We start from the raw sequence: 25,214 nt of genomic DNA, 5'->3' as shown, positions 1-25,214 counted from the left end.
AGAGATGTCACCCCTTACCCAACTGGGAGTCCTCCCCAGAGGGTCAGATCCATCAGAGGTTGGCCAGTTTCCAGCTTCCCTTGGGCGGTGTCCCCACTCAAAGGCTTTCTTGCCCTCTTAAGCTACACTGGGATGGTATTATTGGGGCAGTACTTACAGGTTTCGACTCCCCAACTTAAACTATGAAATATCTATTTCTCTACCTCTAGTAATTATCAGGGCACAGTAGGAATAGACACATATAGGCACAGTAGGAAAACAGAAAATATAATAATGCATAGTTTTTATTACATTAACAGGGAAGGCATAAGGGAAACTGGGTGAGGGGTGTATGGGAACTCTCCGTACTCTTTTTTCATTTTTGGTAAATCTAACACGGTTCTAAAAAATACAGCACATTAAACAAACAAAGGCCACAGCCTGCAGATTTTTTGCTTCCTACATTTTTTTTTTTTTAAAGATTTTATTTATTTATGTGACAGAGAGACAGCCAGTGAGAGAGGGAACACAGCAGGGGAGTGAGAGAGGAAGAAGCAGGCTTCCAGCAGAGGAGCCCGATGTGGGACTCAACCCCGGAACGCCGGGATCACGCCCTGAGCCGAAGGCAGACGCTTAACGACTGAGCTACCCAGGCGCCCTGCTTCCTACATTTTGCCTGGTCCCTTAAGTGTTTTCTTCTAGGTCCAAAGCTGCTTAGCTAACTGAAATACCACGTTGATACCCACAGGTAGAAAAACCTGTTAGTTCACTTATAGACTAAATAGAAACCTCAATTCCTTAGTGCTTAGAGCTACCTTTAGGTAATATTCTGCAGAAAAGAAAAGGAAAAAAACTAACAACAAAAAATGGTTGGGTCTTGTTTGAGTAGCATGGCCCCTGAATATTTCTACCTTAAATCTTGTAGGAAGCATAGATTCCCTGAGGCCAGCATTTACAGTGATTCTTGTACTCTCTGCAGTTTCCAAGTAGGATGGATTTTATGTGCAAGTATGAAGAAGAAAAATCATATTTACACGGAGATCATACTTTGTTGTTATTATGATTATGACCAAAAATAATAAGTGAAATTAGTTTGCGTCCTAACAACCACAACAAAAAAAGCAACGAAGAACAAGAAGTACGATTTAGAAGGAGAGGGACAAAAAACCCATTGTGGTGTTATTTTATGTTCAGAAAATGAATACATCAGTGCTTAACATCGTGGAGCAGTAGAAATCAGCTTCAGCTATTTCTCTGGAGGAAAGTGATAGAACTAGTTGAGGGTGAAGGGATGCAAACTAAAGAGCACGGCTAACTGACACGCATTACCCCAATTGTGTTTCCGTGGACTGTGTGCGTCGGGGAGGCTTCAGTTCGTTAGGATTTACCCATACATTATTCAGAAATCGTATGAGCTCATATTCAGAAATACACTTCTAAAAGAAATAATCTGCAATGAGAGCAGGGACCCTTAGCATATTAAATTTATAGGACGTGGAGAAGTTAATAAATCATTTTTTATTAAGGCTGGATTTCCCCCCTTTCCTTTGACACAGTGATGTATGCATGCAACTAAATATCATAAACCCAATATTTGTGTGCATGTGGATGAAAGTAAAAATATTCGGCTATTAATAAAAATTATTTCCTAAGGCATCTATTCACGTGGGGTATTAGTTCAGTCTGAGCTCTATTCTTTTAAAAAGAGCATTAAAAAGCAAGGACCTTGCTGCTAAAGTCACCTTCCCGCGTCTCCCTACTTTGCCTCTCTCAGCTGGAAAGCTACCTCAATTCTCTACTCTATTTGGGGTGACGAGACCTCCTCATCTTGTGACTAAATGAAAAGCTGGAAAGTTCTTATTTACTCTTGTACGGAGTCAGCCATTTTACACACATTTGTATTCACAGTGCTGTTCTCAGCCAGACGAGGCTGCCTTCCCCTCGCTGCGTCTCTGGTGCCCCAATCAGGGGCTGGTCCTGCAGGCGAGTCCCGGCCGAGCCCGGTTACCCTCACATCCAGCTCCTGCTGGCCGGGCACGCGCCTCACTACCTGGCAGTCGTGCTTTGGGCAGGCTCCCCCCTGCCCCTTGTCGTTTCCATGAAGATGTGAGCGGAGGAGAATACAAAATGGGGCATTTGGGCGCCGTTAGTAAACACAGCAACGGATGTTGTGAATGGTGCACGGGCAATGGAAAACTCCTGAAATCAGCTTTGGCTAATTACGTAAGGAGCGCAGATCAATCGCCTTCCCTCTCGCACAAAAACTGTTTCCTCTCTCACGTCCTAAGGAAAGGCATTCGAATTCAGGTTCCGTGTGAGGCAGGGGTGATTTCACACATATAATCTAGGATTTTTACCACATCAGTCCAGGTTTCCAAGAGTGTGTGCATGTATGCGTTTGCATGAAATCTCTCGTAAAACTGCAGAAAGTCCCAGGAGGAGCGGAAGTGGGGATGATAACACGCATCCTCCAAAGGAAAAGCTGTTCTGTAGTCTTGCCAGTGCAGACATACACGTTTTAATCGATTTCAGGCCGTAGGGTGCGTTTTTCTTATGGAAAGGTATGGGGGGGAAATGCCACCCCCTTGCGGCAGCATTGCGCCCTCGTGAATCTCGGAGAGAGGCGGTATTACCCGGGCTTCAAAGAACACAGTCCTGAGCTGCACTGTGGGCTCCATCCCAGCTGTACCACCCACCAGCCGCGTGGGGGAAAGCTACCTACCTCCCTGGGCTGCAGTGTCCTCTTCTGTAACACGACGATCGTAATAGTCCCTAACTCGTAGGACCGCTGAGGAGGCTGGATGACTTTCTCTGAGTCACTTGCTTAGAACTGTGTCTGGCCCATAGTAAGGACTGTGTAAACGACTGAAGGCGGTTCCTCCTCCTTGGAACAGAAAAATGGGCTGATGCACCTCCATCTCTGCTTTCCCAGTAATGGATCTCAGGGTCACCATTCCACCACCTCCGGAAAACCGAGGCAACAGGTTTATCCCCGATTCTTGGGGACAGGCACATGTGGCTGTGAGATGCTTGCCTTCAAGGACATTGGAATCGGATAGAAAAGATGTCCAGAGAACACAAGTGTGTGTCCTCCCAAACCAGGTGAATATTTGAATAGGAATCAGCCTCTCATAGATCACCAGAGGCAAATGGCACGAGAGCTTTAAAAATGTGAAAGCCAAGGCAGAAAATTCCCTAACTGTGAATGAATATTAGTATCGCACGACTTGTTTTTAGTTCTTCCTTACGTAGCAATAACCCCTCTTCAATTCTGCTCTAGAAAACACTGTTTCCCTTAATAGGCGTTAAACCAACACTAATTCCTGTGGTTTCCTGATCAATAGCAAAATGGAGCACACACAAATATTTTTTCATGTTGGTTAAAACTCTGTGGACTGCAAGATATTTCCCCTCTGATGCCGTTTTTATATTCAGGTCTTCTAGGTATCATAAGAAACAAAATTAAGAGTAATATATGTTCATTTTTAAAATAAGCCAAACTAAGCTATAAAATTTTAGATGCCTTTGAGTGTACCTCAAAGAATGTGACATCAGCAGTTATATAATTTTATTGCTGATGTTAAGTCTGTGACAAACTCTCAGCTACAGTTTGCTCTGGATGTCGGAAAATGAACCTTATGAATTTTAATGCCTTTTACTTTTGACATTGATTTATGTTTTGTACAGCTGTACTTTTCTATGCACTGATAAATAAACAGCATCCTTAATAGAACATTTGGAGAATGCCTTGTTCCAAAGTGTTACTTTTTAACATCAGCTGGAGGTTGTTTAAGTAATAATATTCAAAGTGTGTACACTAATCACAACAATTTGAAGTGATATAAAGATGTCTATAAATGTTTGTGTGTTTGTTTTACAGATTCAAGCTTTTAGGTATGAAAACAGTGTTCAAATAAAGCAGCTAGAGATGCTTTCAAACACTGCCAAAAACAAAGATGACACGATGATAGTCTAATAGACTTAGAGCCAGCATCTGACAGTGAGTCATTTAGATAGGAGGTGTTTGTGCTCGTTCAAGGGCAAAGCTTGGCCTCCAAGATGGGGGAACAGAGGGCATAGGAAGGGATATTTTTCTGTACCCTTTCTGTTTATGATTTATGCATCATTGGATGGCATCTTAATTAATTTGACTTTATTCACAATAACAGATGTTTGGAACCCAGTTCCATGGAGGTTGTGAGGCACTCAGGCAGCACAAACTTCTTTCTTTTACCTCGTGGGACCAACGTAACTGTTACTGAACGTAGGAAGCCTTCTTACAAGCCATCTTTTCAATACCCTTGTATCTTCCTTTCTCTCAGTAGTAGGAGATGCCCTCAAAGGGGAGGGAAGGTCTCCATTATGAGGAGATTTTGGCACATGTTGTCCCACTTGTACTCTGTTAGTCACGGCTCTCCATGACCAACGAAGGCATGCAGAAACAGAAGTGTCCATGTGTCGTTATGAACTAGTTGTATATTTAGCAGATATGATTTTTACTCCACAAAATACAGGGACTAGAAATATTGCATATATTTGTTTTGTGAGTTGGTTAATCCCTCTGAATCTCTACACACCTCTCCGGCAGGAAATGAGATTCTGATCATTTTTAGAGGAAACTTTTCACTCATATCAGGGTAGTAGAAGAACCTTAGTGGTCTCTTGAATTCCAGAACATTTTGGGGACAGACTTGAGTGTTCACTTGGCACCTGTCACTGTGAATATACCTGTTATCTAATCTTCATGATCCATGCATTGTAAACTCTTCCAGTGAGATAGAAGTCATGTCATATGCAACTGAATTCTGTATCCCCAAATTCTCTTTTGAAAGGTTAGTTTTCTTTGACATGGGGGCATTGTGTACATTCTTATGAAATTTTTCTTGCTATTTCTTAACAGCAAAGAACTCTGGAACTTGGCGGGTTCACAGCTAGCCCATATGGCAATTGAGGAGAAGACACCCTGCCCTAAAGACACTTCAACGCCCTCTGCTAGGAAATTGTCTCCAATGTGAATGGCGCCCCCTGGTCGTAAACAACTGCATTACCGTATATGGCAGCTCAGTAGAGGTTAGAGATTTTTTACTTTGTTTTCCTCAGTACCTCGTATGTTAGAATTATAGAGCCGAAGGAGACTTTATGATTATTTGACAGTCAGGAAAACTGAGGCCCAATAGGCAAAATGAATTGTCAAACATAGTTGGTGAAAGAAGTAGAATTGGGGCCCATATCTTCTCATTTGTTCGCTGCCACATTTTCCACTTCGACAAAATTTTAAAAACCCAATGTTGGCTTAAAAAAAATTCTAAACAAAACGAAAATGATAAACATATGAATGTGGGAAGTTAGCTTTATTATCAAATGATTCACCCCATTAAAAATAACAAAAACAAGTTCCCTATGCTGTTTAAAATACAGCTACTTTTCCAAAAGCAAAATTACAGGTAATTTCTAGAAATGTGTGTTGTTTGGAGCAGAATACTCCTGTATAAGTAGTTGTACAGTGTTAAGGTGTGGTGTCTAAGATGCTAAAAGCTGAAGGGCTTCCTTCAACAGACTTACTGAATAGTGGACAGAAGTTAGCAGCTGCCGCTCATTACGGCTAGGGAAAGTTCCCAAATGACCTGCGTTATTTAAGAAATAGTCAGTGTTCAGTATCTTGGAACGGTGGAACCCTTTTCATTGTCTCTCTCCAGCTTAACACAGCCAGGCCAGCTTCCCCCTCAGCCTTTTCTCTTGATTTTCCTCTTAGTCATTTGTGAGACCAGAGCAGGCTCAATGCCACCGTACTTTGGAAGGTGCCTAATGACGCTGATGGATTCGGCAATACGATTAACAAGGAACAAATGGTATAGCTCTTGGGGTAGACATCCTGCTTTGTCCTGTACATATACTTACTTTTGATGAAAAGCAGCGGAGACTTTCCGAGTTTAGGGACTTAATAGCTTCTGCTTTCAATAGAGGGTGATACTTCCAAGGGTAGAATGAATTACATAGTTTTATCACATTTTTACTCAGTCCAATACCCTCTACCTCATGTGTTGCAAAGCAGAGTATTTCAGTCTCCATTAAAACCTTTAATTTTTTTCTAAAACTACCATATTTTTATACCTTAAAGAGTCACCTGGGCTATGGACACTGGTGTTTTGAAGAGATTTTATGTTTTGAACAGTTTCTGTACACAGCGTGCTGGATAGTAAAGACAAGCCCAAGAAAATCATGTTGTTGTTGTTTTTTAAATAAGAAGAGCCCCTCCGCCAACTCCATTTCTACCTACCAGGTGCAGTCTTCTATTTGAAGTCAATCTCCTTTCATCTCCCATCTTCCAATCAGGTCACAGAAAAGGGCAAAATCACCTAGCAGGGCTCAGAAAATAGTTACTATCCAAATAGGAACATTTATAATATCTAACTAGAAAAATGAGGTAAACAAAATTTAAGTACAGTACATTGCCTCAATTTTATATGATGAAATGGGAATAATAAAGCTTATAAGATCATAAAAGTAACATCATAAACATCATTATGCAGCTAATGGGATGGGAATTAAGGGTGGTAGATTGCTTGCTCTAGGCCTGATGACATTCTTTCTTCTTAGCCACCTTGCATTACAGAGAAAATAGAACATCGAAATGACTGTATTTACTGGCCACAGGATGTGAAGCGCAGTCCTGAACCCTGGGCCTTTACTTACTAAGTAACCGGAGACACAAAATCACGCAAGGCCAGCGAGGTTTGTTTGTTAGGAAGGGAATGCTTTCCTCTGCTCTTGAAAATGTAGAGAATAAGACAATTGGAGAACATTCCTCCACCCCCTCCTTCCCTAATATATCTTCTTTCCTTTCTTTTGATTGACATCAGCTATGAGACTAGTTGATAAAATTATACAATTCGTGACTTTTTTTCTGGCTACCACATTTGCATTAAGCTTGGCAACGTTAAACCCTAAGCACTTGTTTTTCAACTCTCTGGGCTTCCCAGTGGTCTCCCCTTCCTTCTCCTGGTGCTCCCTGCCTCTCTGTTAAGGGACCATGACTCCTAGGCTACCTGTCCAGAGAATTTTCTCACAAATTGTGTCATAAGCAATTTAACCATGTGAACCAAACTGATGAGTCACAAAATCAGGTGCTAATGAGTTCCTATTTGATAATTTGATTATCTGGATTAACTGACTGTTATACTGAGGGACTCCCCCCATCTTCTTAAAGATAGGATGGATTGTCTCATTGTAGCTGCTGAATCATCATAAGTGGTAAAATGAACGGATACTGCCACGCAGTCAAAACAGTAGATCGACTTTCTGTCTATGGCACGTTCTGATAGAGCATAGAAAAGAAACACCGAGTCATTGGTTGAAATGCATGAGGTTCAGTATTTCTTCTAGCCTCAAGATGAGTCATTTATTTTTATGAATAATACATATATATATAACATTGCTTAAAAAAAACCCTGCTTCATAAGAGGATTCTTCAAATATATGATGTGAGCTAGCATATCCCCTTCTAAGTTTTTTCTTGCCCGGGTTAAGACACGATCAGCTGTTATTTGTGATATTGTTTCTAGGTCTCTATCAACCCTGGACTCTTACCGGACATTACTGAGCATCTGTTAGCTCATTTAAAGTCTTTGCACTTCTTTCAATCCGGGTATTATGTTTTCTTAGATTAACAAAATAGATGTTTCGTGAACTCTAACACAGAATTTAAAGATTATATAGGTTATTCTCACTGTTGAGATTTAAACTCAGAATGCTACCTACGAGAGATTTTAAAAATTCTTCTACTTCATTCAGCATGAGCTCTCCCTACCAACTTGAGAATATACATAAATGTCATCAACACGATTTCCATGTCTTCATCTAAATTATTCATTGAATATTAAATATTGATACAAATATTGAGCAGAACATGAAAAAGGCAGGAGCCCAGGGAATACCACTGTAGATGATTCCTCTAGAATGGTGTTTTTAAACTTAACTATTACACTAGCCAATTTTTTGAAGGGAAAAATTGTTTATCCTCAATGTTGACTTAGGTTTTTAAAATTATTAATGAAATATATGAAAGCATATTCATATGCATAGCACTTATACAGATATAAGAACAAAAATTTACAAATTGTTCAAAGGAGAAATAAAATTAACAGTATTAATTTTAAAAGATGGGAAAAATTTACATTAACTACAAAGCAGTGGTGTTATACTTAATAGTGGAAATATTACTTTAGTGTGTAGTTTGAATTTTATCAGTTTTTTGACTATTAAGTGTTGTCTTATATCCAGCTTTAATGGGAATGTTTCCAATGCTTCATAAGTGTGTACAAAGGTTGCTTTAAAGTTTTGATAAATATGTTTTTATCAGGTTAAAGATACGTCCTGCTGTTTTTAGGCTGTAAAGTGCGTGCCCACCTCTGTGTGTGTGGGGGGGGTGCATTTGCATAGGGATGTATTGATTTATGAGAGAATATGGGATTGAACTCTGATGATGTGGTTTTTTTTTTCTCTTTCAATATATGGCGGTGGTGACTACAATGCAATATTATTCATTTTCTATCTCTTGTTAAAACGACTTTGTTAATAGTTTATTTGGGAATTTTTCACCTAACCTATTAAATCAAATGAGACTGGCCCTTTGTTTTCTGTCCTTGTTCAGTTCTTTCTCTTGTGGTTTTACCATCAAAGATAGGTTAGCCTCATGAACGATTTTGGTAGCTTTCTTTCTTATTTTATTGTCTAGAAACAAATGTTTTCTCGAGGTTTGTGACTTGTCTTTTCATTCTCTGTAAATGTCTCTCTCAAATGGCAGAAGTTTTTAATTTTGAAGTGCAGTTTATCAATTTTATTTTATAGGTTATATTTTTTATGACCACAATAAGAAATCTTTGCCTAAGTTCATAAAAATATTACCTTATGTTTTCGTGTAGAAGTTTCATAGCTTTACATTTTGCATTTAAGATCTATGATCCATTTTCAGTTCATGTTTTATGGTATGAAAGTTTGTTTTACATGTGGATACAAAATTGGTCCAGTACCTTTTATTAAAGAGACTATCAACTGAATTGTCATTGAACATTTGTCAAAAATCAGTCATATATATATGTGTGTATATATATATATATATATATATATATATATATATATATATATATATGAAATCGGGTAATATACATGGAGTTACACATATATTTATAGTATCTATGACTTTGTTCTATATCATTGATTATTCCTACACCAGCCATTGGTTCTATACCATACCATTATTTCTCTTAATGTCGCACTGTCTCAATCCACATAGCTTTATAATATGTCTTGAAATCAGGTAGTATTAATCCTCCAATTCTGTTTTTTTTCTTTAAAGTTGTTTTAGCTCTTAGAAGTCTTTACTTTTCGGGGCGCCTGGGTGGCACAGCGGTTAAGCGTCTGCCTTCGGCTCAGGGCGTGATCCCGCCGTTGTGGGATCGAGCCCCACATCAGGCTCCTCTGCTATGAGCCGGCTTCTTCCTCTCCCACTCCCCCTCCCCCTGCTTGTGTTCCCTCTCTCGCTGGCTGTCTCTATCTCTGTCGAATAAATAAATAAATAAATCTTAAAAAAAAAAAAGTCTTTACTTTTCTATGTGAACTGTAGGGTAAGTTTGTCAACTTTTCTGAAATGTCTTCTGGGATTTTGATTGGGATTGTATTGAATCCATGATCAGTATGGAGAGAATTGACATCTTCATGATGTCATCTTCCAATCCATTTACCTAATACATGTCTCCATGTACTTTCGTCTCCTTTTATTTCTCTCAGGATTATTTTGTAGTTTTCAGTGCACAGATATTACACATATTTTGTCAGATATATTGCTAAATAGTTGAGATTTTTGAAGATACCATACAAATGGTATTTTTTCTATTGTAAAATATTTGTTGTTAGTATACAGAAACATAATTAACTGTTGTAATTGATCATGTGCCCTGCAACCTTGCAAGACAAACTTAGTACTTGTAATAGCTTTTTCTAAAGATTCTTTCATATTTTATACAGAGGATCACTTCACCTGCAAATAGATTTAATTCTTCCTTTTCAATCTATATGTCTTTTATTTATTTTGAAAGCCTTATTGAGCTGGCAAAAATTTCTAGTAAAATACTGAATAGGGTGTGGCAATAGACATCTTTATTTGTAACCAGAACGTAGAGGGAAAGTCTTCAGTCTTTCACCACTAAGTATAATGTTAACTGTAGGCTTTTTGTCAATGCCCCGTGTCAGATTGAAGAAGTTTCCTCTATACCAAGTTTCCTGAGATTTTGAAAAATTAGGAATGATTGTTGGATTTTGTTAATTTTTTTCCCACATCTATTGAGATGATCCTATGTTCTTTTTTTAAAACTATGTTTATACAGTGAATTATATTGATTGATTTTGGAATGTTAAACCCATCTTGTAATTCTGGGTTAAACCCAACTCGTTTAGTGTGATGGGGAGAATTCTAAGATGGTTCCTGAGATCCCTACCTCTTAGTGTATACAGTCTACCCTTGATTTCTGGGGGGATCTGTGAACATGATGAGATAATCACCTAGATTATGTTAGGTTATATAAAACATCTTTGCAGCTGTCTGGAGAGAGAGTCTCCTGTTGGTTTTTAAAAAATAAGTTGCCATGTTTTGAGAGGACCATGTTGCCAGGACCTTAGGGCAGCCTCTAAGAGCTGAGAGTGACCTCAGCCAGCAGTGAGCAAGAAAATGGGGACATCAGTTTTATAACCACAGGAAATTAATTTTGCCAATGACCCGAATGAACTTGGAAGGGAACTGAGAGCCTCAGATGAAATTGCAGCCCTGGACCTTAAAGTCTGCCTTGTAAGACTTGAGCAGAGGACTCAGGCAACCCATGTCTGGGCTCCTGACTTACAGATATTGTGAGATGATAAATTTATATTGTTTTATGCCACTAAGTTTGTGATAATTTATTATCAGCAATAGAAAACTAATGGAGTCATGATATACCTTGTATACATTATTGGATTTGATTTGCTGAATTTCTTTTAAGAACATTTTCATCTATGTTCAAGAGTGATGTTGATATGTGGTTTTCTTATGCTTTTGTCAGATTTTAGCCTCTGGGCAATGCTGGCTTCTTAGAATAAGTTTGGAAATGTCTCCTACCTTTCACCTTTTTGGAAGAGGTTGGGTAAAATTTCTTCTCTAGATGTTTGGTCAAATTCACCTTTGGTACTACTAGGGCCTGGAGTTTTCCTTGTGGGAAACCTCGTGGGAAGGTTTTAAACCACAAGTTCACTCTCTTTTAATAGAAATGGGGTGATTCGTGTCATCTATTTCGTCTTCTGTGCGGTTTGGTGATTTGTATCTTCTGTAGAAAGCGTCCATTCATCCAAGTTATAAAATTCATTGACAGGAAGCTGTGTATAATATGCCCTTATTGTCACTTTATTTATTTATTTTTTAAAAAGATTTTATTTATTTATTTGACAGAGATAGAGACAGCCAGCCAGAGAGGGAACACAAGCAGGGGGAGTGGGAGAGGAAGAAGCAGGCTCATAGTGGAGGAGCCTGATGTGGGGCTTGATCCCACAACGCCGGGATCACGCCCTGAGCCGAAGGCAGACGCTTAACCGCTGTGCCACCCAGGCGCCCCCCTTATTGTTACTTTAATATCTATAATATCTGTAGTGATGCCATTCACCTAATTCCTAAATATTGGCAATTTGTGTCTTTTTTTTCCCCCCTCCTCAGTGTGGTTAAAATGTTATCAGTTCTATTGATCTCAAAGAAACAGCTTCTGGTTTTATGGATGTTCTCTATTGCTTTTCTGTTTCCTCTTTCATTGGTTGATCTTTATTATTCCCTTTGTTTTGTTTACTTTGGGTTTCATCCCCCCCCCCCAATTTCTTAAGGTGGAAGCTAAGATACTTGGTTTGAGAACAGTCATCTCCTCAGTTATACTTACTCGAGAATTCCACAATTTTAATCTGTCTTTTTATTTTTGTTTAGTTTCTAACATTTATTTTTTGTGTTGATTCCTTCTTGGTCCTGTTTATTATTTAAAAGTAAATTATTTAGTTTCCAAATATTTGGGAATTATCAATATATATCTGTTATTGATTTTTAATTTCATCCATTGTGGCCAGAAAATATACTTTATATATTTTAAGTCCTTTTATATTTGCCGAGACTCATTTCATGGCCTAGCATATTGTTTATGTTGAAACATGTCCCATGTGCCATTGAGAAGAATATGTTTTCTTTTGTTGTGGTGGAATATTCTCTATCGATTATTTAAGGTTGGTAGTTTATGTTCAGTACTTGAACTATTGGGCAGAACAATTTCAGAATTTTATAGGTGATTCTATTTCTCCCTTTGTGCTAGCACCGCATTTTGCTTAAGGTTATGACTTTGGTCTTTGGGTGGACATTTTCTAATCACTTTTCAACTAATGGGAGCTTTTTTCTACCTCCTAGAACAGTGCAGTGAGTCAAGTTCCACCTCCCCAAAACGCCCAGAGCCTGTGGCCTAGAAATGCCTCACTTCATACACGTTAACATTCCAGTTGTTAAAGGACATACATGTTCTACGTCATTCCGTGCGGTGTGACATATCAAATCTAGGTCCACTATGACCGTAGACTTTCTTCATTTCTATCAACTGAAGGTTTCCCTTTTTTGCTTTTGAACTTGGCTATACATTTTTCATAACTCTTCACATATTTTAAGTGGAATGTCTGTGTGTTTGATGTGAGGCAAAGGAGGCTTTTTGTATTTTCTCAGCCTGGTATCTTGACTGAAAACTCTTAATCTGTGTTGTTTTAAAATTTTTTTTTTTAAATCTTGGTTACAGTCATTCTAATTCAGAGAATTACTATTTGAATAAACATGTTGGACAAGGTAACACTAACAATGTTAAACTTTAGTTTAAAAAATGAGAATAAATTAGAGCTCTTCCTTACCTCCAAATCTACCTTTGAGAGATTTTTGAATGGTGGTTTTAATGATGTGTCACTGAATAACATTGTAAAACATTCTTGTTCATGTTAAGATATAGTTTGGTTATCTTTTTGGCATTATTAAAAATGTAACTAGATAAATTTCTAATTTGCTTATTGCTAGGATCAGAGACAGAAATGGAAAAGAGATTCATTGATTATCTCTCTTATTTTGACTGCTGATGAACTACTAATAATTACAAAAACAGGACTGATTCTATGCACCAGTCCTTTTGACTTCGGCACATTGGTAAAACCATATGACTTGTGATGTCTCGAGTCTTCTACAACTTCTATTCAAATTACTTTGAAAATTTAGTTTATATACCATGCCTCAACTTCACTTGGCCTTCTTTTGGCACATACATACAACCATATACATACATGCAAACAGAGGTAGTGAAATTCCATTACATGGCAGTAATTACGTACAAAATCAGGATTTGGATAATATAGAGTATGTGTATATTAATTTTTGTATTTCTTATTAAAATTAAGCCACAGAATTCTAAATATTATTAAAGACTATTATTAAGGAATATTGTTTTATGTTCTACAATATATTTTTCACCAAGAATTGGAGAGTAAGACTGCTGGAAGGGTTGTCATCGTATTGGGGGGGATGCCGAATCTCATGCGGACATTATAAACTTCTCGGATTTGTACCACCACTTGGCTCTTTTGTACCAACACTTGTCTCAGTGTTCAGTGAGCATGCCCTTTAGACTGAGCATCTCTGTCGTAGGGAGATCTTATGAGCAGTAAATCAAATAAGATTAGGGTTTGTAAGAAGTTGAGGAGTTTCAATGAGGATGAATACAGTTCTCTTCCTCTGTTCTTTACGCACATGATCTAATACTAGATGAGGTAGTAAAGACATAACTGGAAAGGCATAGCTTGTCTCAAATGTTCTGCACAGTTCACTCTGTGGAATAGAACAGTGATGTAGGGTGATGAATTAGGATACACTTTGGGCCTTCTGGTGTTCAGGACAGATGTGGGCAGCAGTATCTGAAAGTTTAATAGGGACAAAATGTGCCAGTGAGTAGAGTCCGGAGTCTCCAGATTACTGAAGGAGGCTGAAAAATTGCTGAGTTATTAGTTGTGGTTATGGCTTTATAGGAAGCTTTGGGCTTAAGGAGTCAGAGAAAGAGCCTCAGGATGAGAAACGACGTCAAACCATTCACTGGCTCACTAACAGGACCTGCTGATATTACCAATAAACGTTACCTGGAGCAGGAGTCCTTAAATGCCATTTTAAAACTTGAATGTAGAATAGGGGTCCAGCATACGAGGCAGAAGCTGTCACAAAACTCTAGGTCCAGAGGAAAAGAGAAACAAAAACAAGAACAAAATGAACGGGTAGATTAGATGATTCCTCAAAAATATTTATTTTGTCTCTCCCGCCATGTAAGAAGTATATTTCCACATCTCCCATATGTTGGGCTTGGCTATGTGATATTTTTAGGCCAACAGGATGTCAGCAGAAGCATGAATTGTGCTTGTAAGTTTGGACTATTCTTGAGTTTCCGTCATGGCCATGAAAAGATGAGGATCAAAGAAGAGTAAAGCAGACATGGAGCCAAGCCCAGCTAAACACTTCTTCGGTCCAAGTCTCCTCCTGTTGACCTGTGGATCCATGTGGAGAGTAAACGATTGTTGTTTTAAACCAACGAGATTGGGGTAGTTTATTTTACTGAACATTATTGCGGTGCTAGCTAAACAAAACGAAGCAAAAATGCTACCCAAAAAGATTGCAACCCAAAAATCTAAAATGTATGTAGTGTCTATAGACTCATGTAATCCTAATAAGCACTTAAGAGAAAGTAAATAAAGATTAGAAAATCACTTTTGATGAAATTGATTTATGATAGTTTGACACAGCCTTTGAAATCATTCTTTTAGGATGTGAAAGCAAATACATGATTTCATAATGTCTATTAAAATACATTTTCAAACAAAAACAGGAACAAATGAAATAACAGTTGAAAAGACTACTGTGACTCTCGGAAATAAAAAGCACAGTATTCGAAACTTTAAAAATCAATATAAAGGATAAACTCTAAGGACAGTTGAAGACTGATTGTTTCAGCCTATTTTAGCACAGAGTAAAAAACAGGAAAAAAGTTATCAAATAAGAAGTGTAGATTGAGAAGCTCACTCTCTTTCTCTCTCTCTCTATTTATATGTATAAATAGAGATGTACACACACGTACACACACACACTATGGGAGTGTCAAAAGAGAAGGCAGAAATTTTTTATATGCATTGTTTAAGGAAAAATTTTACAATTTTCAAAATTTAAAGATCCTCAGAAAATTTCATATGATAACCTAAGATAAAGGTAAACCCACACTAGACACATTATAGTGAAATTCAAGATTATCAAAGATAAAGGGAACAATTTCAATTGCTTGTAGAGTGGTGCTGACTAATAGAACTTTCTGCAATGACAGAAATATTATATCGTTGCTGTTTAGTATGATAGCCACTAGCACATGTGGTTACTGAGTACTTGACGTGTGACTAGTCTAACTACTGAGGAAGCTACTAAGTTTTTTATTTTAAAAATGTTGATTATGATTTAAATTTAACTGGGCACATGTGGCTGGTGATGACTGTGTTGGACTGCACAGTTCTACAGAGAAAAAATAAGTCATTTAAGCCAACAATAGACTTCTCATTAGCCTCAATAGATGACAGAAGGCAATAAAAACCAATCTTTAATGTGGTGAGGGGAAATTACTTTTAACATATTTTTTTATACCCAGTTAAACAACCATTCTATTTTGTAGGTGAAACAAGAAACTTGCCTTTCAGATATTCAATGCAGAAAACATATTCCATCGAGACTTGCACATACACCCTTTAGATTTATTTAAAGCATCCAGGGAACCCTCTTTTGGTGAGTGGATACCAGAAAACTGCCACAATTATACATTTTAATAACATTTGACAAGGTAGAGTTCAGGTTGGAAGAGTCATGAGCTACAAGTGGTGTGTCCTTAGGTAAAAAAATGTCTGTGGCCATTTCCAGAGTTCCATGCAATGTGTTATAATTTTGACATTTAAACGGAGACAGACTACCTTTTTAGAACATTTTAGATCAATCCTAATCAATTCAACTTTGAAAATGTGCACATTTTATTTCAGGACTTATGCATATGTAAATATAATATAAAGTGATTGGAAAAAGATCCACAACATAATACAAAACAGATTTTATCAACTATGGACAATAAAATAGCTATCAGATGCAAGAACTTATAAGGAAAATAGGAAGCCAAGATATTTGATTAAAAAAAACCAGTAAACTTAATTAACCATATTCTGTAAAATAAGAATGCTAATCAAAACATTACAACACTTTTTAAATAGAACTCTAATATCTATTTAAATAGAATTCTAATATTTAAGATCAGGAATGAGCTTGTTCAATGAATTGTTAGACTGTCAGTATTTCTTACTTCATTCAGAAGGAGGATAGATACATATTAGATTAATTCATGGATAAGTGTGTATGCTTTTTTTTTCTTAGAAAAAAAAGATCACCTAAAAGAATATAATTAGATTATACAATTTCTAAAACAAGAAGAAAATAGTTTAATAAAAATTCATATCAAAAGGTCAAAAGAATTTAAAAGAAAAGAAATTAAAGACAAATGATAAAAAAGGTTAAAATAAAGTGATAGAAAAGGAATTATTCATATATAAAATAGGTGTGGCAATATTTGTTTTAATGAAATAGACTTTAAATGAAGTATATTCTTAAATGAGTATAAGAATGAAATGGTATTGCATATAATATTTAAAGGAACAACCTGACAAGAAAATATAGCTACCATTAACGTGTATGTACCTATCAACATAACATCATAATGTGTAATAAAACATGGACAGAATTGGAGGCTGACTTCCAGAATAGTGGTCTGAGGCGCCCAGGGAAAGCTCTCTCCCAGACAAACATTTTTTTTAGCTGGTCAGACTTGGCAATGGCAATCATTTGAAGTCTCGTAGAGGTTGGTCAAAGGGCTCACAGCAGACTCGGAAGCATTTATTCAACAAAACGTATAGGAACTCAATAAGAACAATGAGAAGCCATGTCATTCAAGCTACAGCTACAGCCCTCTCAAGCAGCTCTGCCCTACTGAACTGTTCAGGCTGCTCAGTGGCCAAGTGGAAGCTCCCATTTCCTCCAGTTCCCTAGGGTGAATGAGCTCTTCTGGGTGATTTTGGCAGCCAGTGAACTTCGGCAGATCCCATTTTCCACAGCTCTGTCCTGTGATAGATCTGTCAAGGGAGCCAGGCCATCCCGATCCTTCACTGGAAATCTGACTAGTCAGGAAGATATGGGCAGAGAAGTTGATAGAGAAAGTATCCCCCTTTCCTGCTGTTCTGTGTGGAAGGAAGCCCCTCTAGTATGCTCAGCAGGTTGGCGGTAGCTCCCATTATCCCCAGCTTTGTAGGGCAGAAGACCTATTCTGGGTAATTTTGGCAACTGTGAACACCAGCCAACCCTATCCCCCCTGGCTCTGGGCTGCAGAATATCCATACCTCATGGTGGCAGCACCCAATGGTGACACCAGTTTCCCCTTGCAATGCACACACACAGCTCTTGCTCCATAGGGACAATCTAGGTGGTCAGCCAATAGAGTTCCTCATCTGTCCCAACCTGTGCTTCTTAGCACAGAGGTTCTTTCCAGGGGATAGTCAAAGTTAGATTCAGACTGGCAATACCCTGCTCTTGCAAAGTGGCCCAAATTCAATGGGGCCAGACTGGAGCAATTTATGTGCCAGCACATTGTCAAAAACAATTGAGCAATCAGCAATTAGTGGAGGCTAATAACTGTATGTGATATCAGTGAAGGCAGGCCATTCAGAACCTTGATGAAGAGGTCAGGGAAAAAGATAGTAAAAGAGAGCCTGGCTAACGTCATAAACATCTCTGATGCTGAAGAAGACTGGATGCTGAAGTCTGTGTCCTCTGAGGAGTGGTATCAGGGGCAGCCTTTGTGGGAAACAGACTTCACTGATCTAGTCCATTCATGGAACTAAAAACAAACCCATAGACCAGCAAACAACAAACTTCAGAAGAAGGATCATCATTCATAAATACAATATGTTATAGAAAATGTCCAATTTTAGAAGAAGAACATGGAAAGAGAAAGGTGTGACCTGTACACAGGAAAAAAGGCAGACAACAGAACACGGAAAGTACCTTAAGGGAGACCCAGATGTTGGGTTTGGCAGAAAAATGCTTGAAAGCAGCTATTATAAACATGATCACAGATCTAAAGGAAACCATGTTTCAAAAAATTAGAGGAAGGTATGATGACAACATCTCATCAAATAGACAACATCGATAAAGATATAAAAATAACCAGGGGCACCTGGGTGGCACAGGGGTTAAGCGTCTGCCTTCGGCTCAGGGCGTGATCCCGGCGTTATGGGATCGAGCCCCACATCAGGCTCCTCCGCTGGGAGCCTGCTTCTTCCTCTCCCGCTCCCCCTGCCTGTGTTCCCTCTCTTGCTGGCTGTCTCTATATCTGTCGAATAAGTAAAATCTTAAAAAAAAAAAAAAAAAAAAAAAACAAATTCAGAAATTGAAAAACACAATAATAAAAATGAAAATTTCACTGAAGGGGCTCCGCTAGATCTGAGTTGACAAAAGAAACAATCTGCAAACAAAGACAGATGAGTAGAGATGATGCAGTCTGGAGAACAGAGAAGAAAGAATGAGGGAAAATGAACAGAACCTAGGAAAATGTGGCATACTATTAAGTATACCAACGTACGAATAATGGGAGTAGCTGAGGGAGAGTAGGGAGAGAGGAGGAAAAAAAAAATGGCTGAGGGGCTCCTGGGTGACACACTCAGTTAATCACCCAACTCTTGATTTTGGCTCAGTTCATGATCTCAGGGTTGTGAGATGGAGCCCTGCTTAGGGCTCTGAGCTCCGTACAGAGTCTGCTTAAATTTCTCAATCCTTCTCCTTCTGCCCCTCCCCAATATGCACTCATGCCCTCTCTCTTCCTCTTTCAAATAGATCTTAAAAAAAAAATAATAATGGCTGAAAACTTCACCAAGAGGCAGAATTAGTGAACTGGGATTCCCATTACATTTATGTTTGTTAGCCAGTTGGTGTTCCACATTTCTCTGAGGCTCTGTTTAGTACTTGACTACATTGTGGGAAGTTTAAAAAATTCCTATGTTGTATGTTCTAACCTCCTGAGTTAAAATGTCACTTGCCTTTACTAAGAAGTCAGTTTTCTGCCATTAAACCTTTTACATTATTTAATCCTGGCAGTTCACTATCTTGTAGGTGTTCACTTTTATGTTTGAAAAAAACTCATATACAGATTCTCACACGTGTTTATACTCACATAATTTATTGTGTGCTGCTAGGTTTATTGTTTTTGCCAGCCTAAGTTCATTCTAACTTTTCAACATTACTATTTTTAAGCACATGACGATAATTTTCTATTTATATTTTGTTATATGCTAGTAAATATAGTGTTGACACATTAAAAAAATGAAATTCTACCAGACTTTTCTGGTTTCACCATATTTTCTTTGTTGTTCTGATTTTTTTTTTTAATGGGAATGGTTTTATCTTTTTTTTTTTTTAGATTTTATTTATTATTTATTCGACAGAGATAGAAACAGCCAGCGAGAGAGGGAACACAAGCAGGGGGAGTGGGAGAGGAAGAAGCAGGCTCATAGTGGAGGAGCCTGATGTGGGGCTCGATCCCACAACGCCGGGATCACGCCCTGAGCCGAAGGCAGACGCTTAACCGCTGTGCCACCCAGGCGCCCCTGGTTTTATCTTTTTAATACTGCAAACTTTTATTCTTTTAGGCATGATCATGGTACCATACCTACTTTTGCTCTAAATAGTTTGAAATGTGCTTTCTAATCTCTAGGGTAAATTTATGATTATACTTGGCATTCTCTTTCTTGGGTCTAATACTATTATAGTATCCTTTATTGAACATCTACTAAGTGCCAGATACTTTATAAGAACTTATATTTACTGCATTGATTATCTCATTTAATCTGGATATGAATTCATGAGATTTAATTATTTTTCATATTTTACTAATGAGAAAATAGGTTTCACTAATATTTGAAGGCCACATATCTGGAGATGAAATTGAGACTTAAAACTCATCCTGTGTAAATCCAAAGCCGTACTCTTTTTACTCTATTGTCTTTTACAGGCAAACTCTAAGATCTGCTCCTTTTCCTTTCCAAAGTTAAGAGTTTCCAGTTTCAATTGTCTTTTATATCGTTGAAATTTCATAGCTTCCTGTGATTCCAGTGGAATCCCTTGGAGAAATAGGAAGTCTCTGCTGGACTTGACTGATAAATTCAAGAGCTTGTTAAGATGAGGGTTGTCAAAAGTTTGAAATCTGTCCTAGAGTTTATTAGAAATTTTCTGGTTTTTTTTTTTATTATAAAGATAAGATGTATCATTACTAAGCTAAACAAAGACAAGGGAAAAGGAGCAAAGAAATAATAATAATACATAATAGGTAAATACATAGATAATTACATAAAGGAGAAAAGAAATAATAAAATAATACATAATATTTATTGAGTTCCTATCATATAGAAGATATTAAACTGAGGATCTTACATAAATAATCCAATTTAAAATTTACATAATTAAGTAATGCTATATCCTATAATTATTCTCAGTATACAACTAAACAGAAAAGACTGGAAGATTGAAGAAATTATTTAATATACTTAATGGTGAATAACAAGTAGCAGGGCTGTTTTCACATCAGGCTATGTCTGACATTGTATTCTTAATCATTGTGCAACACTAGAAAGAACTTCTTTTTTTTTTTTTTTAAAGATTTTTTATTTATTTATTTGACAGAGATAGAGACAGCCAGCGAGAGAGGGAACACAAGCAGGGGGAGTGGGAGAGGAAGAAGCAGGCTCATAGAGGAGGAGCCTGACGTGGGGCTCGAACCCGGAACGCCGGGATCACGCCCTGAGCCGAAGGCAGACGCTTTAACCGCTGTGCCACCCAGGCACCCCTAGAAAGAACTTCTTATAAAAATTCACAAACCATAATTGTGACCAAGATATTAAATTAGTTCTTGTATATTTTTACTCTCCAGTTATTTGTGTCACTTATTAAATGTGTGGATTTAAAAAATTCTTCTAATTGTTCTAGTTTTTGGAGGTGAGCATAGTATGATATAATAATAAGTAGCATTTACTGAGAATTTATTACATACCAGGCAGAGCACAACATAGGTAAATAGTAGCAACTCAGGGCTCTTAACCCTCTGTAGTCACACTCAGTCTACACATGTTACTTGTAGAATTAGTAGTAAATCTGGGAATGCTTGAAATTATGAAATTATCAGTTAAAAGAACTTTTAACTTTTCAGCATTTCATGATTAGGCATTTTATGAGTGAATTGAACATTTAAAATTAGATAATCTGAGGATACCTTGAAATGAACAAGATTAGAATTATCCATTCTTTCTCTAGAAGAATTTGACTATGGTAGACTTATTATGCTATTCCTAATTGCCATCTAAATCTCTCCAATAATTTATTTTCTTTCCCAGATTTACCACTAATTCTACAAATAGTATGTGTGTACCGTGAATATGACTGCAGAAGAATTAGAGTCCTCCAAAGAAATTATATAGCTTTCTGTGTGTACAACACTTTTGCCATAAGCATCTTTGCTATAGACCTCTTTACCACAAGTATTTGTGCCACAAACATTTTTGCAGGATAAGTAATTGGTCAGAAGGCAATTTTGCCAGAAAAAAAAAAAATAAAATAACTAGTTGACAGTTTGGGTTCATCAACTGATTGACAGTTTGGTTTCATTTCTCCATGACACATTACTCCCATTTTTATATAAATCTTAGCCCTCATAATGGTCTGTACATTGGTAGAGAATTTTGAAACCACATTTCCCATAGAACTTTAAATTGTCTATCACTGACATATGACAATATGCCAAGAACAACAACAGCGTAGAAAGTTTTTGCGATGCAATACAAAGCTTAGTAACATATATGCTTAGTAACAAATATGCATCCTGGTACAGCTGGACCCTTGAACAACACAAGTTTGAACTGCATGGGTCCACTTACACGTGAATATTTTTTATTAAGACAATACAGTCCTGTAAATGTATTGTCTTCCTTATAATTTTCTTAATATTTTCTTTTCTCTAGCTTACTTTATTGTAAGAATATAGATATAATTTATATAAACATACAAAATGTGTGTTAATTGGCTGTTTATGTTATCAGTATGGCTTCTGGTCAACAGTAGGCTATTAATGTTGCTCTTTTATTTTGGTGATTTTATCTTTTATGGCAAAATTACCTCCTAGCCAACGGGCCATGCAGCAAAATGCTTGTGGCAATGATGCCGATGGGAAAGGTGCTTATGATGGAAGTATCTAGAACCAATATTCTGAGTAAGTCCTAGCACAATAGTTTGTTTGGTTTTTTTCAGCTTTCATGACCTTTTTATGGGATTGAAGTCGTTGGTTTTATGGGCCAAAGTGACAAGAAAGAGAAAACTTTAGGCTCTAAAACAATTGGCTCCAAGGCATAAGACTCATTCAGGCTGAAAGAGCAAAGCTGGTGCCTGTTTTTATAGCCACGTTTGCTTTCATAAAGCATGATGCCACATTTTCAAATTCATAATATTATTAATTTGCATGGTATATATGGAAAGACTTCCTGAAGACTTTTTCTTTTTCCCCCTTTCTTCTTCCTTCCCTCCCCTTCTTTCTTTTTTTTAATCCTTGATTATTTTTTCCCTTATCTTCTATATTCTCTTGATCTTTTATTTTTCCCTTATTCTTCTTCCATTTTATTTCTTAACCTTATTCTCTTTTTTTGGATAATATATTGCAAAGCATTTCTTTGTTATTTCATTATCTGGGAGAGGTTCTATATCTATTCTAAGCAGTATTAAATGGATGAATCTCATTTCTGCTTTTGTCCTTGCGCCCTCAGAGTCCTTCACTGTGCCACCAAAGAATGGTGTCCTTGAATGGCATATGGGTGAGGAAATTCATTTTCTTTTGTCAATAGCTGTGCTTCAATTGACCTATTTAGATGTAGAGTACAATTCCAATTATAGTAACTGTACATGGCAAGACACAGGCATATGCACTGAAGCATTATTATGCATAAAAAAATGCTTGATGGAGTATACCTAGTCCATAATGTTGGCGATGATCCTGTTTCTCTCATTGGGAGTCTGAACTCTCCCTAGGATATGACACTTTGGAACTATAAACATCATAAAACAGGTGAAGCCATGGAAGCCAGAACAGTTCACCAACTGACTCATGGTTACAACACCCAAGTGGGAGGAGCAATAGTAATTTCCCCTATTGGTTCATCCTCACTCAAATCTTCCTTACTTGATCTCAAGTAAGTTAGCATGAAGTATTGGCTCCTTTATTGAAGAGTTTGATGTTTTATCTCAAGATGTTCTTGTCTAAGATTTGAGAAACCAGTTCCTGGGAAGAGCCTCATGAAAGAAACAAAGCTGGGTTTGAAGACAGAATGTGAATGTTTTGTATACAGACTTGTATTTCAGAAATGACTTATTAGTGTCTACTGCATTCCTGAAACTTTCCTTTAAACCAGAACATATACATCCCCTGCTATATGAGGGGTACATTAAGCTCTGAGTTCATTTTTCATGGCTCGTTTATCAGAAAGCAGCAGTGTGAAATTATTTAAAGACCATGTCAAGTGCAAGGGGAAAAGGAGAGAATGCGCTATAAAGGTTGACAAGAAGGATGACTTGGAGTTACTAATTAGGAATGCTCACTCTCTGTTTGAATGTGTCTTTTTCTAGTGTAAAATTCCCATATCTGATGTGAGGAAGTGGAGGGGGAAATGAAAAAAACAAAAACAAATATCCTAGTGACTCTACTGGCTTCTTGGCTTGTAAATGGTTACCTTCCAACTGGCTAAAGTGATGACATGATTGTCAGAGAGTTGAACAGTGAACAAAGACAACCTCATTTAGATAAGTGGAAAGCAGTTGGTGAACAACTGTAGGAAACAAAGGTCATCTGACATGACTGAGATCTATGATTATGAGAACATGATGGCTTAGGTATTCCTTCTGAGGTGGTGACAAAAACTTAGCAACAAACCTAGGACTGCGAAAAGTCCAGCTTGAAGGGGTTGGGTGGAGACTGGGGAGGGAGAGAGAGAGAGAAGTAAAGGGGGTTGTAGGGAGAGTGAAAGAGGGAGGGAAGGAGGGTGGGGAAAGGAGAGAGGGAGAGAGAGAAGGGGAGAGAGATAAAGATAGCGAAGGACGGATAAACAGAGAGACATAGGCTAGCAACTCAATCAAGGAATCCCTACAACCCCCATGTAGTATTAAGGCTGTACTCCTGCTTAGAGGCATGAAAGCACCAAATGTTAGACGGTAGAAACTTGGGACAGGATAGTTTACCAGCTGAATGTTTAGCAGAGCTATAGAAAGAAGTGGAACAGAGGGGAGAAAACTTACAATAAGCAGGACTAATATTTGCAGTGACATTTTGAGAGTAAAGGAGAATATTCATCTACTTCATGACGGGTGCTTATATGCAGTAATGACATTTGTTTCCATCCAAATGCTACGTAGATTGGTACCTTTTTTTTTCAATACACAAAAGTAATCTGGGACTAGGAGCTTAAGCTGGGTGCTTACACTTTTATTCAATGCCAGTTACTTTGTGTGGCATGTAATATCTCACATTGATTCTGTTTTTTCTTCTTTCTTTCTTTTCTTCTTTCTTTCTTTCTCTCTCTCCTCTCTTTCTCTCTTTTCTCTTCTTTCTTTCTTTCTTTCTTTCTTTCTTTCTTTCTTTCTTTCTTTCTTTCTTTCTTTCTTTCTTTCTTTCTTTCTTTCTTTCTTCTGTTTGTGTGTCTTTGAACCTATTGCCTCAGTAGAGACCCTTCTGATGATGGCATAGGAGTGTGACCTATCGCAATGGGTCTTTTTCCCCCCCTTTTACTGCTTTTAACCTCAGCAGGACAAGTGCAGAGGTGACAACAGAAATACCTCTTTTATCTTGCCTTTCTGCTATTCATAATGATTCTAGATGAAACAAAAAAAGAGACTAGCTACCTGTTTTTCTCTCTGAATCCCATCTTCTGGCTTCCATATCCCCCTCTTCTGACTTCAAGGGTGGGAAAATGTATCAACATAATTAGATGTCGGCCGTAAAGGAGATGAGTCTGGA

Source organism: Ursus americanus, chromosome 35 (genome assembly GCF_024610735.1).
Source record: "Ursus americanus isolate L20-20 chromosome 35, mUrsAme1.1.p, whole genome shotgun sequence".
NCBI lineage: Eukaryota > Metazoa > Chordata > Mammalia > Carnivora > Ursidae > Ursus > Ursus americanus.
Note: the sequence above shows the minus strand (reverse complement) of the source record.